Source organism: Oncorhynchus masou, chromosome 8, assembly GCF_036934945.1.
Source record: "Oncorhynchus masou masou isolate Uvic2021 chromosome 8, UVic_Omas_1.1, whole genome shotgun sequence".
In the NCBI taxonomy this organism is placed as follows: domain Eukaryota; kingdom Metazoa; phylum Chordata; class Actinopteri; order Salmoniformes; family Salmonidae; genus Oncorhynchus; species Oncorhynchus masou.
Window position 1 is genome coordinate 16,831,198 of NC_088219.1, and position 14,102 is coordinate 16,845,299.

At 49.7% G+C, this 14,102-nt stretch overlaps 1 pseudogene; it reads right to left on the reverse strand.

The window, feature by feature from the left end:
- Positions 1 to 14,102, reverse strand: part of LOC135544247 (ephrin type-B receptor 4a-like) — a 60,153-nt pseudogene that overhangs the window by 15,754 nt on the left and 30,297 nt on the right.

Consider the following 14,102-nt stretch of genomic DNA (forward strand, 5'->3'; position numbering starts at 1 on the left):
TCTCTCTCTCTCTCTCTCTCTCTCTTTCTCTCTCTCTCTCTTTCCTCCTCTCTCTCTCTCCCTCTTTCCTCCCCTCTCTCTCTCTCTCTCTTCCTCCTCTCTCTCTCTTTCTCTTTCCTCCTCTCTCTCTCTCTCTCTTTCCTCCCTCTCTCTCTCTCTTTCCTCCTCTCTCTCTCTCTCTCTCTCTCTCTCTATCTATATATATATATATATATATATATATATATATATATATCCATCTCTCTCTCTCCCCCCTCCCTCCATCTCTATCGCTTTATCCCCCCTCTCTCTATCTCTCCATCCCTCCCTCTCTCTATATATATATATCCATCCCTCTCATTCCCTCTCTCCCCGCCCCCTCTCTCTCACTCCCTCCCCCCTCACTCTCTCTAGTTCCCAGAACCTTTTTTCTGAGGGCATGTGGGGCTATTTGATGAAACAATGAGGGTTATAATGAGTAGAATAACTTCTAGCCTCGTAAGCACAAAGTCACAAAGAAAATGTATTTGGTTTACTGAGAGTTTTGCTGAAATATGACATAGTGTTTGTATATAGCAGAGTTATTATCTAAGATATAAGATATGATTAGTACAGGTTACAAAAACACAACATGTCAAATGTTAAGATAAGATTCATGTTTCCTTTTTGTAAAATGCACATTACAGAATTGATGTCCCTGTCTTCTCCCCCTCTCCCCTCTCCCCTCTTCCTGGTTCTCACCGTATGCAGAAAACAGCCACAGTGACGACAGTGATGAGCAGAAGCATCCCCATGGCGATAAGGACACCGGTCATCAGAAGCTGGTTAGGAGAGTCGTCCCTGAATAAAGGATGAAAGGAGAGAAAAGGAGGGGGGAGTGGAAAGGGAAAATAAAACAATTAGTAACAAGGAAATGTCAAAAATACACCACAACAAACCTTATAAATAATGAACTGATGTATTCTGGGTAAAAAACTAGAGGAACAGGGCGGACCTAACACACACAAAACTAGAAGAAACCTAGAAGACTTTGTTGGCCTCTCTGATATGGACAGGCCATATTGACAAGCCCCTCTCAGAGAGTGACGCCTGGGCCTTTCCTTACCATCAGGCAGTGTTCTGAAGGAGGCTGCTGGGCTGAAGCTGCCGTAGCCGGCCATGGTGCGGGCCCGAACCTGCACCTCATACTGAGTGGCCCTGCGGAGATCACTCAGCACCACCTGGTTACTGTCACTCTCCCTGTAGCTACACAACTGCTCCTCACCTCGACGCTCCTGCGGGGCGGAGAGAGACGATGAAGTGGGAGAGAGACGATGGAGGGAGAGAGAGATGATGGAGGGAGAGAGAGATGATGGAGGGAGAGAGAGACGATGGAGGGAGATTGAGATGATGGAGGGAGAGAGATGATGGAGGGAGAGAGACGATAAAGGGAGAGAGAGACGATGGAGGGAGAGAGAGATGATGGAGGGAGAGAGAGATGATGGAGGGAGAGAGACGATGGAGGGAAGGGAGAGAGAGACGATGGAGGGAGAGAGAGACGATGGAGGGAGAGAGAGACGATGGAGTGAGAGAGAGACGATGAAGGGAGAGAGAGATGATGGAGGGAGAGAGAGACGATGGAGGGAGAGAGAGACAATGGAGGGGGAGAGAGATGATGGAGGGAGAGAGAGACGATGGAGGGAGATTGAGATGATGGAGGGAGAGAGAGATGATGGAGGGAGAGAGACGATAAAGGGAGAGAGAGACGATGGAGGGAGAGAGAGATGATGGAGGGAGAGAGAGATGATGGAGGGAGAGAGACGATAAAGGGAGAGAGAGACGATGGAGGGAGAGAGAGACGATGGAGGGAGAGAGAGACGATGGAGTGAGAGAGAGACGATGGAGGGAGAGAGAGATGATGGAGGGAGAGAGAGACGATGGAGGGAGAGAGAGACAATGGAGGGGGAGAGAGATGATGGAGGGAGAGAGAGACGATGGAGGGAGAGATGATGGAGGGAGAGAGAGACGATGGAGTGAGAGAGAGACGATGGAGGGAGAGAGAGAGACGATGAAGGGAGAGAGAGATGATGAAGGGAGAGAGAGATGATGGAGGGAGAGAGAGATGATGGAGGGAGAGAGAGATGATGGAGGGAGAGAGAGACGATGGAGGGAGAGAGAGACGATGGAGGGAGAAAGAGACGATGGAGGGAGAGAGAGACGATGGAGGGAGAGAGAGATGAGAAGAGAGAGACGATGAAGGGAGAGAGAGACGATGGAGGGAGAGAGAGAGACGATGGAGGGAGAGAGAGACGATGAAGGGAGAGAGAGACGATGGAGGGAGAGAGAGACGATGGAGGGAGAGAGAGACGATGGAGGGAGAGAGAGATGATGGAGGGAGAGAGAGACGATGAAGGGAGAGAGGGACGGTGGCGGGAGAGAGGGACGGTGGCGGGAGAGAGAGATGATGGAGGGAGAGAGAGACGATGAAGGGAGAGAGGGACGATGAAGGGAGAGAGGGACGGTGGCGGGAGAGAGGGACGGTGGAGGGAGAGAGAGATGATGGAGGGAGAGAGAGACGATGAAGGGAGAGAGAGATGATGAAGGGAGAGAGAGATGATGGAGGGAGAGAGAGATGGTGGAGGGAGAGGAGGGAGAGAGACGATGGAGGGAGAGAGAGGCGATGGAGGGAGAGAGAGATGATGAAGGGAGAGAGAGATGATGGAGGGAGAGAGAGATGGTGGAGGGAGAGAGAGACGATGGAGGGAGAGAGAGGCGATGGAGGGAGAGAGGGACGATGAAGGGAGAGAGGGAGAGAGAGACGATGGAGGGAGAGAGAGATGATGAAGGGAGAGAGGGATGGAGTTTGAACAAAAGCAGATAAGAACAATGGGTTGAGCCAGTGGGTGAGAGTCAGAGTGATGGACAGAGATAGAACAGCCAACTCCCTAAGACCTGAGGTGAGTCAGTGGGAGAGGAGAGATCTGGTTCTCCTCACCGTCTCACAGTAACGTAGCTGGTACTGCAGGATGGTGTAGTGGGGCTGGGCTGGAACGGACCAGTGGAGAGTCAGGCTGCTCTCTGTAGAGATACTCTTCCTGATCACAGACAGCAGCACTGGAACTGCACTCACACCAACACAAAGAAATGACTTTAAAAGATAGAACAACAATCAACTTCCTCTTCTAACCATGCAACACCAACCCAAACATCCCTCTCTCACCCTCGTGACTGGTGGTGATGTTAACTCTATCGCTGGGTGCCCCCTTGCCATTGGAAGGGGAGACCCCGTTGAGGGCCTGGATAGAGAAGGTGTATGTGGTGTGAGGCATGAGGCCCCAGACCACCACCCTGCGGCCCAGCAGGCCTCGCTGAGAGGGTCTGTAGCTGACACTGTCCCCGCAGGGTGAACACGGACCCCTAGGGGACCCACACAGGGAACACTCCACAGAGTAGCTCAGATCAGTCCTGCCGCCACTGTCCATGGGCTCGCTCCACTCTAGAGTCACCGTGGTGTCGTTGATCTGGGTCACGATGCTGCGTGGGGCAGAGGGGGGTCCTGGAGGACGGGGGGAGGAGAGGGTCACACACCTCCTCATCAGGCAATCAGCAGTCATAAATACTTCATCAGCCACAAGTACAAAGACATTTTCCATTTGAAGGCAATTCACTGGAGCGATGTGTATTATTACCATTCCTCTGTTTCACATTTACATTGTCAATTAAATCACTTGCATTTTATTTGCTATTTGTTATGCTCCCGACACATGTTCAGATAGCGTTTGGAGGAGCCGCCGGGGAAGAGGGGCACAGCAGGAAACAACATTGAGATGCAGGATTGAATTGGTGCTCCAATTACACGCGTCTACATTTCGATAATGATCAGCAGCTGAAGATTGTACTAGGGGGATTGTGATTGCTGCCACAATTGCAACGCCACTCAGCCAGTGTGAATTAGTTCCTGTTCCTGCCAAGGAGCCTGTGTGGCTCGGCCATTTACAGCTACTGTAAAATGCTTAGTAATATCAGGCACAATGCTCTCTGGGAGGTTGGGCTGGCCACAAGTCGGAGGCAGTTGACTACCATCACATAGACCTACATTAATTTAGGTTCAATTTACGGCAAATTCAAAAAGTCTATATTTGGGGGGCGGGGGTTGGGGGCCTGTGATGAGCAAAACAATCAGGAGTGATTGAAATAAATGAAGTGGTGTAAGAGGTTATCAGAGTCTACAGGGAATCGTGTTGGTCCTCCACGGGGTGTCCGTCTTTTGCCACTACAAGGAACAGAGATTCAGATTGCTGTTAGTTGCGAAGTCTTTTCATGGCCGTTCTGAGTGAATGTGCCCAATTAAAAATGCCTCCCCTTTCACACACGTGGCTGAATTGAAATTCCTGAATCCACATGGAGGTGTCACTCAGGGCAATCAATGCGTCCCGTACTGGGAGTGACCACCAGGTTCTGCCCTGCCCCCTCTACACAGTCACAAAGGAGCTGCACCTCAATACTCTCAGCCCTGGGACAAAGACCACAGAGCAGGTGACAGGGGCTGAGCACAGCAACACCAGAGGAGAAGAGAAATTGCAAGGGACAACAAAGGAGGAGGGGAAATAAGATACACTTGTTGAAAGTGGAACTAGGACAGAAACAGAGAGAGAGAGAGGTTAGCAGAGTCTACGTGGAATTGTGTTGGTCCTCCACGGCGTTTGCGTTGAGAGAGAGAGGATCAGGGGAAAGTAAATAAGAGGGTAGAGTATGTAGATAATAATGCTTGTACTCACTGGTACATGGGGTGTCTGGAGTGTCCGAGTCAGCGCGGAGGTATCCTGGACGACACTGACACACAGGTGAGCCCGTCACCACAGCATGGCTGAACCCCGGACAAGCCTGGCACTGGCCCCCCGAGCCAGACCGAAACTGACCCACAGAACAGGCTGTGTGGAGGGAGGGAGGGGGGGAGGGGGGAGGGAGGGAGGGGGAAGAGGGGGAGGGAGGGAGGGGGAGGAAGAGGGGGGAGGGAGGGAGGGGGAGGAAGAGGAGGGGGAGGGAGGGAGGGAGGGAGAGGGGGAGGGAGGGAGGGGGAGGGAGGAAGAGGGGGAGGGAGGGGAGGAGGGGGAGGAAGAGGGGGGGGAGGGGAGGGAGGGAGGGAGGGAGAGGGGGAGGGAGGGATGGAGGAAGGGGGAGGGGAGGGAGGAAGAGGGGGGAGGGAGGGAGGAAGAGGGGGAGGGAGAGGGGGAGGGAGGGAGAGGGGGAGGGAGGGAGGGAGGGGAGGGAGGGAGAGGGGGAGGGAGGGAGGGAGGGAGGGAGGGAGGGAGGGGGAGGGAGGGAGGGAGGGAGGGAGGGAGGGGGGAGGGAGGGAGGGAGGGAGAAGGAAAGTTAGTATGGCACTGAACATCACCACAAAGCAGCACAGCATCCTGTCGTTGTGCGCCAGGTCAGGACGCGTGTAAACAGCCTATGAATGGAGCCTCTGCTCCCTGACCCACCGGGCTCATTCAGCCAGGGTGTACGTGTGTGTGGTACTGCAATATCTGCTCTGTTCACTTTCTGTTGAATAAAAGTCTACTCAAATACATCTAATATATGACTGGACATCATAAGTATTCATTAGTGGATACTGAAGGTCTAATTTTCTGTGACGCACGGACTAATAATAACAGACAGACCTCTGGCCAAGCAAACCATTCCCAGAACATTAGCTAAGGTTCCCATTAAGTTGTAGTGAGGGTTGTATCTAACATTAGCATGATAACATCCTAAAAACATTCAAATAATGTTTTCATAAGAAAATATATATATATATTTTTAAATGAAATATCCTTGGAATGTTCTCCTAACATTCACTAAAACTAACATCTGTAACAACCATCACAGAACATTCCCCAAACGTTCTCATTAGGTTTCCAGGTCATGTAATAACACAACGTACCAGTAATGTTTCTGAGCAAACCAACATTTGATATGTTAAAGTTCCCAGAACATTAGTTGGGTTGCGGCAAATGTTCTCATAACACAGTAACTGTCCAGTCATGCTGATGATTATATCATGTTTGTATAAAACATTCCCAGAACATATTTAGTCTGTTGTTTAAAGATTCCCAGAATGTTTCATTAGGTTGTGGGAACAGTCTGGTGGGAACAGTCTGGTGGGAACATTGTGGGGACAGTCTGGTGGGAACAGTCTGGTGGGAACATTGTGGGGACAGTCTGGTGGGAACATTGTGGGGACAGTCTGGTGGGAACATTGTGGGGACAGTCTGGTGGGAACATTGTGGGGACAGTCTGGTGGGAACATTGTGGGGACAGTCTGGTGGGAACATTGTGGGGACAGTCTGGTGGGGACAGTCTGGTGGGAACATTGTGGGGACAGTCTGGTGGGAACATTGTGGGGACAGTCTGGTGGGAACATTGTGGGGACAGTCTGGTGGGAACATTGTGGGGACAGTCTGGTGGGAACATTGTGGGGACAGTCTGGTGGGAACATTGTGGGGACAGTCTGGTGGGAACATTGTGGGGACAGTCTGGTGGGAACATTGTGGGGACAGTCTGGTGGGAACATTGTGGGGACAGTCTGGTGGGAACATTGTGGGGACAGTCTGGTGGGAACATTGTGGGGACAGTCTGGTGGGAACATTGTGGGGACAGTCTGGTGGGAACATTGTGGGGACAGTCTGGTGGGAACATTGTGGGAACAGTCTGGTGGGAACATTGTGGGGACAGTCTGGTGGGAACATTGTGGGGACAGTCTGGTGGGAACATTGTGGGGACAGTCTGGTGGGAACATTGTGGGGACAGTCTGGTGGGAACATTGTGGAAACAGTCTGGTGGGAACATTGTGGGGACAGTCTGGTGGGAACATTAGGGGACAGTCTGGTGGGAACATTGTGGGGACAGTCTGGTGGGAACATTGTGGGAACAGTCTGGTGGGAACATTGTGGGAGCATCACAAAAGATAAATTCCCAAAACACCAAAACATATTTTACAATGTTTCTTTTAGGGTGCAATAAACATTCACCTGATGTAACAAGAACATTCCCAGAACATAGTTTATCTGTTCTATAAAGGTTCCCAGAATGTTTCATTAGGCTGTAGGAACAGTCTGGTGGGAACATTGTTCTAGTTGTTATCTAAGAACTGTATTTCCCCATGAGGGACAATTAAGTTGTATTTTATTGTACTGAATAACATGGTCACTCTATTCATCAGCAGTGAGGTAGGGCTCCAGTTTGGTTGTTATTCTACTTGTTTAATGGGTAGTTGTAGGGTTAATACTAAGCCAGGTTGCCTAACAGTTGAGGACTTTACGCCTCCTACGAGTTATCATTAACCAAATAGAGAGGCTGAACAGTGAAGGTGCTCACTCTGCCAGGCAGGAAGCAACATGTCGGCAGAAACAGCCCCACGTCAGCCGAATCGCTGAATAAGATGACATCATTACAATTCAAGTGGCCCTGGCCTTCCTTTCCCAGACAGTGTAAATATACTGTCTCTTTGTTATCCGTGTACAGGGTATAACTTCCCCCCTCTCTGTCTCTGTCTCTCTTTCTCTCTACCTCTCTCTCTGTCTCTGTCTCTCTTTCTCTCTACCTCTCTGTCTCTGTCTCTCTTTCTCTCTACCCCTCTCTCTGTCTCTGTCTCTCTTTCTCTCTACCTCTCTTTCTCTCTACCTCTCTCTCTGTCTCTATCTACCTCTCTCTCTGTCTCTGTCTCTCTTTCTCTCTACCTCTCTTTCTCTCTACCTCTCTCTCTGTCTCTATCTACCTCTCTCTACCTCTCTCTCTGTCTCTCTTTCTGTCGACCTCTCTTTCTCTCGACCTCTCTTTCTCTCTACCTCTCTTTCTCTCTATCTCTCTCTGTCTCTCTTTCTCTCTACCTCTTTTCTCTCTACCTCTCTCTGTCTCTATCTACCTCTCTCTACCTCTCTCTCTGTCTCTCTTTCTGTCGACCTCTCTTTCTCTCTACCTCTCTGTCTCTCTTTCTCTCTACCTCTCTTTCTCTCGACCTCTCTCTCTGTCTCTATCTACCTCTGGTACCCCTTCTCTGTCTCTCTTTCTCTCTACCTCTCTCTCTCTCTTTCTCTCTACCTCTCTGTCTCTCTCTACCTCTCTCTCTGTCTCTATCTACCTCTCTCTCTCTCTTTCTCTCTACCTCTCTGTCTCTCTCTACCTCTCTCTGTCTCTCTCTCCTCCCTCTCTCTCTCTCTCTCTTTCTCTCTACCTCTCTGTCTCTCTCTACCTCTCTCTCTACCTCTCTCCGTTTCAATGCTTCTTTTAGTGTCTCTCTCTACCTCTCTCTGTCTCTGTCTCTCTTTCTCTCTACCTCTCTCTCTCTCTCTCCCTCTCGCTCTCTTCCCCTCTCCTCTCTCTCTCTCTCTCTCTTTCTCCCTACCTCTCCCTCTCCCTACCTCTCTTTCTCTCTACCTGTCTCTCTCTCCCTACCTCTCTCTTTCTCTCTACCTCTCTCTACCTGTCTCTTTATCTCTTCCTCTCTACCTCTCTCTCTCCCTACCTCTACCTGTCTCAGCTCTTTTCCCTATGTGTCTCTCTCTACCTGTCTCTCTCTCTCTCTCCTCCCTCCCTCTCTCCCCTACCTCTCTCTATATCTTTCTCTCTACCTCTCTCTCTTTCTCTCTACCTCTCTCTCTTTAACTCTACCTTCTCTATCTCTTTCTCTCTACCTCTCTTTCTCTCTACCTCTCTATCTACCTTCTCCTTTCTCTCTAACTCTCTCTCTCTTTCTCTCTACCCCTCTCTCTCTTTCTCTACATCTCTCTCTGTCTCTCTCTACCTCTCTCTCTCTCTCTTTCTCTTTCTCTCTACCTCTCTCTCTGTCCCTCTCTCTACCTCTCTGTCTCTCTCTCTACCTCTCTCTCTCTTTCTCTCTACCTGTCTCTCTCTCTTTCTCCCTCCCCCCCTCTCTCTCTATATATATCTCTTTCTCCCTACCTCTCTCTCTCCCTCTCTCTCTCTCTCCCTCACTCTCTCTCTACCTGTCTCTCTCTCTCTCTCTCTACCTGTCTCTCTCTTTCTCTCTAACTCTCTCTCTCCCTACCTCTCTACCTGTCTCTCTCTCTTTCTCTCTACCTGTCTCTCTCTCTCTCCCTACCTCTCTCTCTCTCTCTCTGTCTCTCTCTCTTTCTCTCTACCTGTCTCTCTCTCTCTTTCTCTCTACCTCTCTCTCTCCTACTCTCTTTCTCTCTACCTCTCCCTCTCTCTCTACCTGTCTCTCTCTCTGCCTCTACCTTTCTCTCTCTCTCTCCCTACCTCTCTACCTGTCTCTCTCTCTTTTTCCCTACCTCTCTCTCTCTCTCCCTCCCCCTCTCTCTCTCTACCTCTCTCTCTCCCTACCACTCTCTTTCTCCCTACCTGTCTCTCTCTCTCTCTCCCTACCTCTCTCGCTTTCTTTCTTTCTCTCTACCTCTCTCTCTCTCTCTCCTGTCCTCTCTCTCTACCTCTCTCTCTGTCCCTACCTCTCTACCTGTCTCTCTCTTTCTCCTACCTGTCTCTCTCTCTTTCTCCCTACCCCTCTCGCTCTCTCTTTCTCTCTACCTCTCTCTCTGTCTCTGTCTCTCTTTCTCTCTACCTCTCTGTCTCTGTCTCTCTTTCTCTCTACCCCTCTCTCTGTCTCTGTCTCTTTTCTCTCTACCTCTCTTTCTCTCTACCTCTCTCTCTCTCTATCTACCTCTCTCTCTGTCTCTGTCTCTCTTTCTCTCTACCTCTCTTTCTCTCTACCTCTCTCTCTGTCTCTATCTACCTCTCTCTACCTCTCTCTCTCTCTCTCTTTCTGTCGACCTCTCTTTCTCTCGACCTCTCTTTCTCTCTACCTCTCTTTCTCTCTACCTCTCTCTCTGTCTCTCTTTCTCTCTACCTCTCTTTCTCTCTACCTCTCTCTCTGTCTCTATCTACCTCTCTCTACCTCTCTCTCTGTCTCTCTTTCTGTCGACCTCTCTTTCTCTCTACCTCTCTGTCTCTCTTTCTCTCTACCTCTCTTTCTCTCGACCTCTCTCTCTCTGTCTCTATCTACCTCTCTCTACCCCTCTCTCTGTCTCTCTTTCTCTCTACCTCTCTCTCTCTCTTTCTCTCTACCTCTCTGTCTCTCTCTACCTCTCTCTCTGTCTCTATCTACCTCTCTCTCTCTCTCTCTCTTTCTCTCTACCTCTCTGTCTCTCTCTACCTCTCTCTGTCTCTCTCTCCCTCCCTCTCTCTCTCTCTTTCTCTCTACCTCTCTGTCTCTCTCTACCTCTCTCTCTACCTCTCTCCCTGTCTCTCTCTACCTCTCTCTGTCTCTGTCTCTCTTTCTCTCTACCTCTCTCTCTCTCTCTCTCCTCTCGCTCTCTCTCCCTCCCTCTCTCTCTCTCTCTCTCTCTCTCTTTCTCCCTACCTCTCTCCCTCTCCCTACCTCTCTTTCTCTCTACCTGTCTCTCTCTCCCTACCTCTCTCTTTCTCTCTACCTCTCTCTACCTGTCTCTCTCTCTTCCTCTCTACCTCTCTCTCTCTCCCTACCTCTCTACCTGTCTCTCTCTCTTTTTCCCTATGTGTCTCTCTCTACCTGTCTCTCTCTCTCTCTCCCTCCCTCCCTCTCTCTCCCTACCTCTCTCTATATCTTTCTCTCTACCTCTCTCTCTTTCTCTCTACCTCTCTCTCTCTCTCTCTACCTCTCTCTATCTCTTTCTCTCTACCTCTCTCTTTCTCTCTACCTCTCTCTCTCTACCTCTCTCTCTCTTTCTCTCTACCTCTCTCTCTCTCTTTCTCTCTACCCCTCTCTCTCTTTCTCTACATCTCTCTCTGTCTCTCTCTACCTCTCTCTCTCTCTTTCTCTTTCTCTCTACCTCTCTCTCTGTCCCTCTCTCTACCTCTCTGTCCCTCTCTCTACCTCTCTCTCTCTTTCTCTCTACCTGTCTCTCTCTCTTCTCCCCCCCCTCTCTCTCTCTCTATATCTCTTTCTCCCTACCTCTCTCTCTCTCCCTCTCTCTCTCTCCCTCACTCTCTCTCTACCTGTCTCTCTCTCTCTCTCTCTACCTGTCTCTCTCTTTCTCTCTAACTCTCTCTCCCTACCTCTCTACCTGTCTCTCTCTCTTTCTCTCTACCTGTCTCTCTCTCTCTCCCTACCTCTCTCTCTCTCTCTCTGTCTCTCTCTCTTTCTCTCTACCTGTCTCTCTCTCTCTTTCTCTCTACCTCTCTCTCTCCCTACCTCTCTCTTTCTCTCTACCTCTCCCTCTCTCTCTCTACCTGTCTCTCTCTCTTCCTCTCTACCTTTCTCTCTCTCTCTCCCTACCTCTCTACCTGTCTCTCTCTCTTTTTCCCTACCTCTCTCTCTCTCTCCCTCCCCCTCTCTCTCTCTACCTCTCTCTCTCCCTACCACTCTCTTTCTCCCTACCTGTCTCTCTCTCTCTCCCCTACCTCTCTCGCTTTCTTTCTTTCTCTCTACCTCTCTCTCTCTCTCTCTACCTGTCTCTCTCTCTACCTCTCTCTCTGTCCCTACCTCTCTACCTGTCTCTCTCCCTTTCTCCTACCTGTCTCTCTCTCTTTCTCCCTACCCCTCTCGCTCTCTCTTTCTCTCTACCTGTCTCTCTCACTCTATCTCCCTACCATTCTCTCTCTTTATCTCTACCTGTCTCTCTCTCTTTCTCACTACCTCTCTCTCTCTCTTTCTCTCTACCTCTCTCTCTCTCTCTCTCTACCTGTCTCTCTCTCTTTCTCTCTACCCGTCTCGCTCTCTTTCCCTCTACCTGTCTCTCTCTTTCCCTCTACCTGTCTCTCTCTCTTTCTCTCTACCTCTCTCTCGCTCTCTACCTGTCTCTCTTTCTCTCTACCCATCTCTCTCTCTTTCTCTCTACCTGTCTCTCTCTCTTTCTCTCTACCTGTCTCTCTCTCTCTCTTTCTCTATACCTGTCTCTCTCTCTTTCCCTCTCTCCCTATTGTGTCTGAGCTGGTCCTTTGTGTAAAAACCCATGTACCCAAGCAGTGCAGGGGTTAAAACCATGTGCAAACAGCTACGGAGTGCAACACAAAATTATCTCTACAGAATCACAAAAGAATCATCAAATAAATCTTACCTGGATATTGCATAGTCTACAATGTATCTTAATAAAAGGCTTTGACAGAGAGTGGAACTTCTCTTGGGGTCATACTGATAGATGATGGATCTTCATTTGAGCCATTTTGCTACAGCAGGAAAATAAACCTGCAGCAACTGGCACTGAGCATTATCATTTGGATTATAATTCATGGACATTTTTATAGGGATTGATACATTTTTTGTTAGGGAAAATCAAGTCTCAAATGTCTAAGTGGAAATTACAAACATTAAAAGCCTTCTAAAACTCAAATACACTACAAGTTTGCAGGATTTTATTTTTGCAACAAAAGACTGATCAAATGAAGATCCTACATCTGTAGTTTCCCCTAACAAGCCCAACCTCTGTGACCAGAGCACAGGGAGCAACACAGCCACCCAGAGACAGAGACATCAGAGTGCTGTTCATAAATACCCTCTAACTGGCTGGCTGCTGGTGGGATGCTGCAGGGGGGAGAGGTTTATAGCTAACAGATAGGCTCGAGCTGGGCCACTTAAAGAGCTTTATGACCTATCCCTCCTCCCGCTGATGGCACACTCTCAATACAGCAACAAACACACTGCCTTTTACCACCCACTTCCCTCTTCTCTGGTGGAGAGAGACATTAAAACAAGAAGACAGCAATAGAAGTTAGCTAAACCACAGTCTGCTGAATGATATGAATGGCTGTGTGTTTATTCTGACGAGCTAAGAGACAGAAACAGAGAGGAGAGAGAGGGTGAGCGAGAGGAGGTGAGAGAGGAGGAGAGAGAGAGAGGAGAAGGAGAAAGAAGGAAAGAGAGAGAGGGGAGAGAGAGAGGCGGAGGAGATAGTGTGTGTGTGTTCCCTTTCTCTTTAGAGCAGTGTGTGGAATGTGATTAAGGTTGCAAAATTCCAGGAACTTTCAAAAAATTCCTTGGTTTTACAGAATCCTGGTTGGAGGATTCCAGATTTCCTGCATATTCCTTCCTGAATCTGGGAATTTTCCAACCGGGATTTCGGGAAAAAATTGAAATTTATTGAAAGTTCGCATAATTTTAATTAGCTAGACAGAGGCAACCCACTGCCTGTGGCATTGTGTGTGTGTGTGTGTGTGTGTGTGTGTGTGTGTGTGTGTGTGTGTGTGTGTGTGTGAGATGGCGTGGATATGAGGAAGAGGAGTAGTCTGCACTGTGTGTGTGTGTGTGTGTGTGTGTGTGTGTGTGTGTGTGTGTGTGTGTGTGTGTGTGTGTGTGTGTGTGTGTGTGTGTGTGTGGGTGTGGGTGTGGGTGTGTGCGAGCATGCGTGCGTGCGTGCGTGCGTGCGTGCGTGGGGTTGTGTGTGTGTGAGTGTGTGTGTGGGTGTGTGCGAGCATGCGTGCGTGCGTGCGTGCGTGGGGTTGTGTGTCTGTGTGTGTGTGTGTGTGTGTGTGTGTGTGTGTGTGTGTGTGTGTGTGTGTGTGTGTGTGTTAGAATGGCAGAGATGTATGCCTTATCGTGCTCTTATCTTCCATTTTCAGTCATCTGCTGTTGTGTTCCAGTAGCGACGTGCTGAGAGGGACCTGTCAGAGCAGCATCATACCACATCTAACCACTGACATGGAGGAGGGGAAGATAGAACACCATGGAATTGTTCATTGTATCTGCATTTCTGTCCATCTGTCCCTCTCCACCTGTGTGTGTGTGTGGCTGTACATGGATAATTCATCTCATTATGGGAGTTGTAGTGCCCAAGGGGGAATACCCCCCCTGCTTCTCCCTCTGTTGTCAGGTTGGCTTTGATGTACCGGTAGATGCTTTACCTTCACTCTCCCTCCTTTCTTTTCCTCCATCCTCTCTTCTCTTCTCCCTCCTCTCTCTTCTCTTTTCCTCCCTCCTCTCTTCTCATCCCTCCTCCTCCCGCTTCTCTGCTCCTCCCTCCTCTCTCTCCTCCCTCTTCTCTTCTCCCCCTCTTCTCCATCCTCCTCTCTTCTCCTCCCCTTCTCCTCCCTCTTGTCTTCTCCTCCCTCTTCTCTGCTCCTCCCTCCTCTCTCCTTCCCCATTCTCCCCCCTCCTCTCCTCCCTCCTCTCTTCCCCTCCCTCTTTTCTTCTCCTCCCTCTTCTCCTCCCTTCT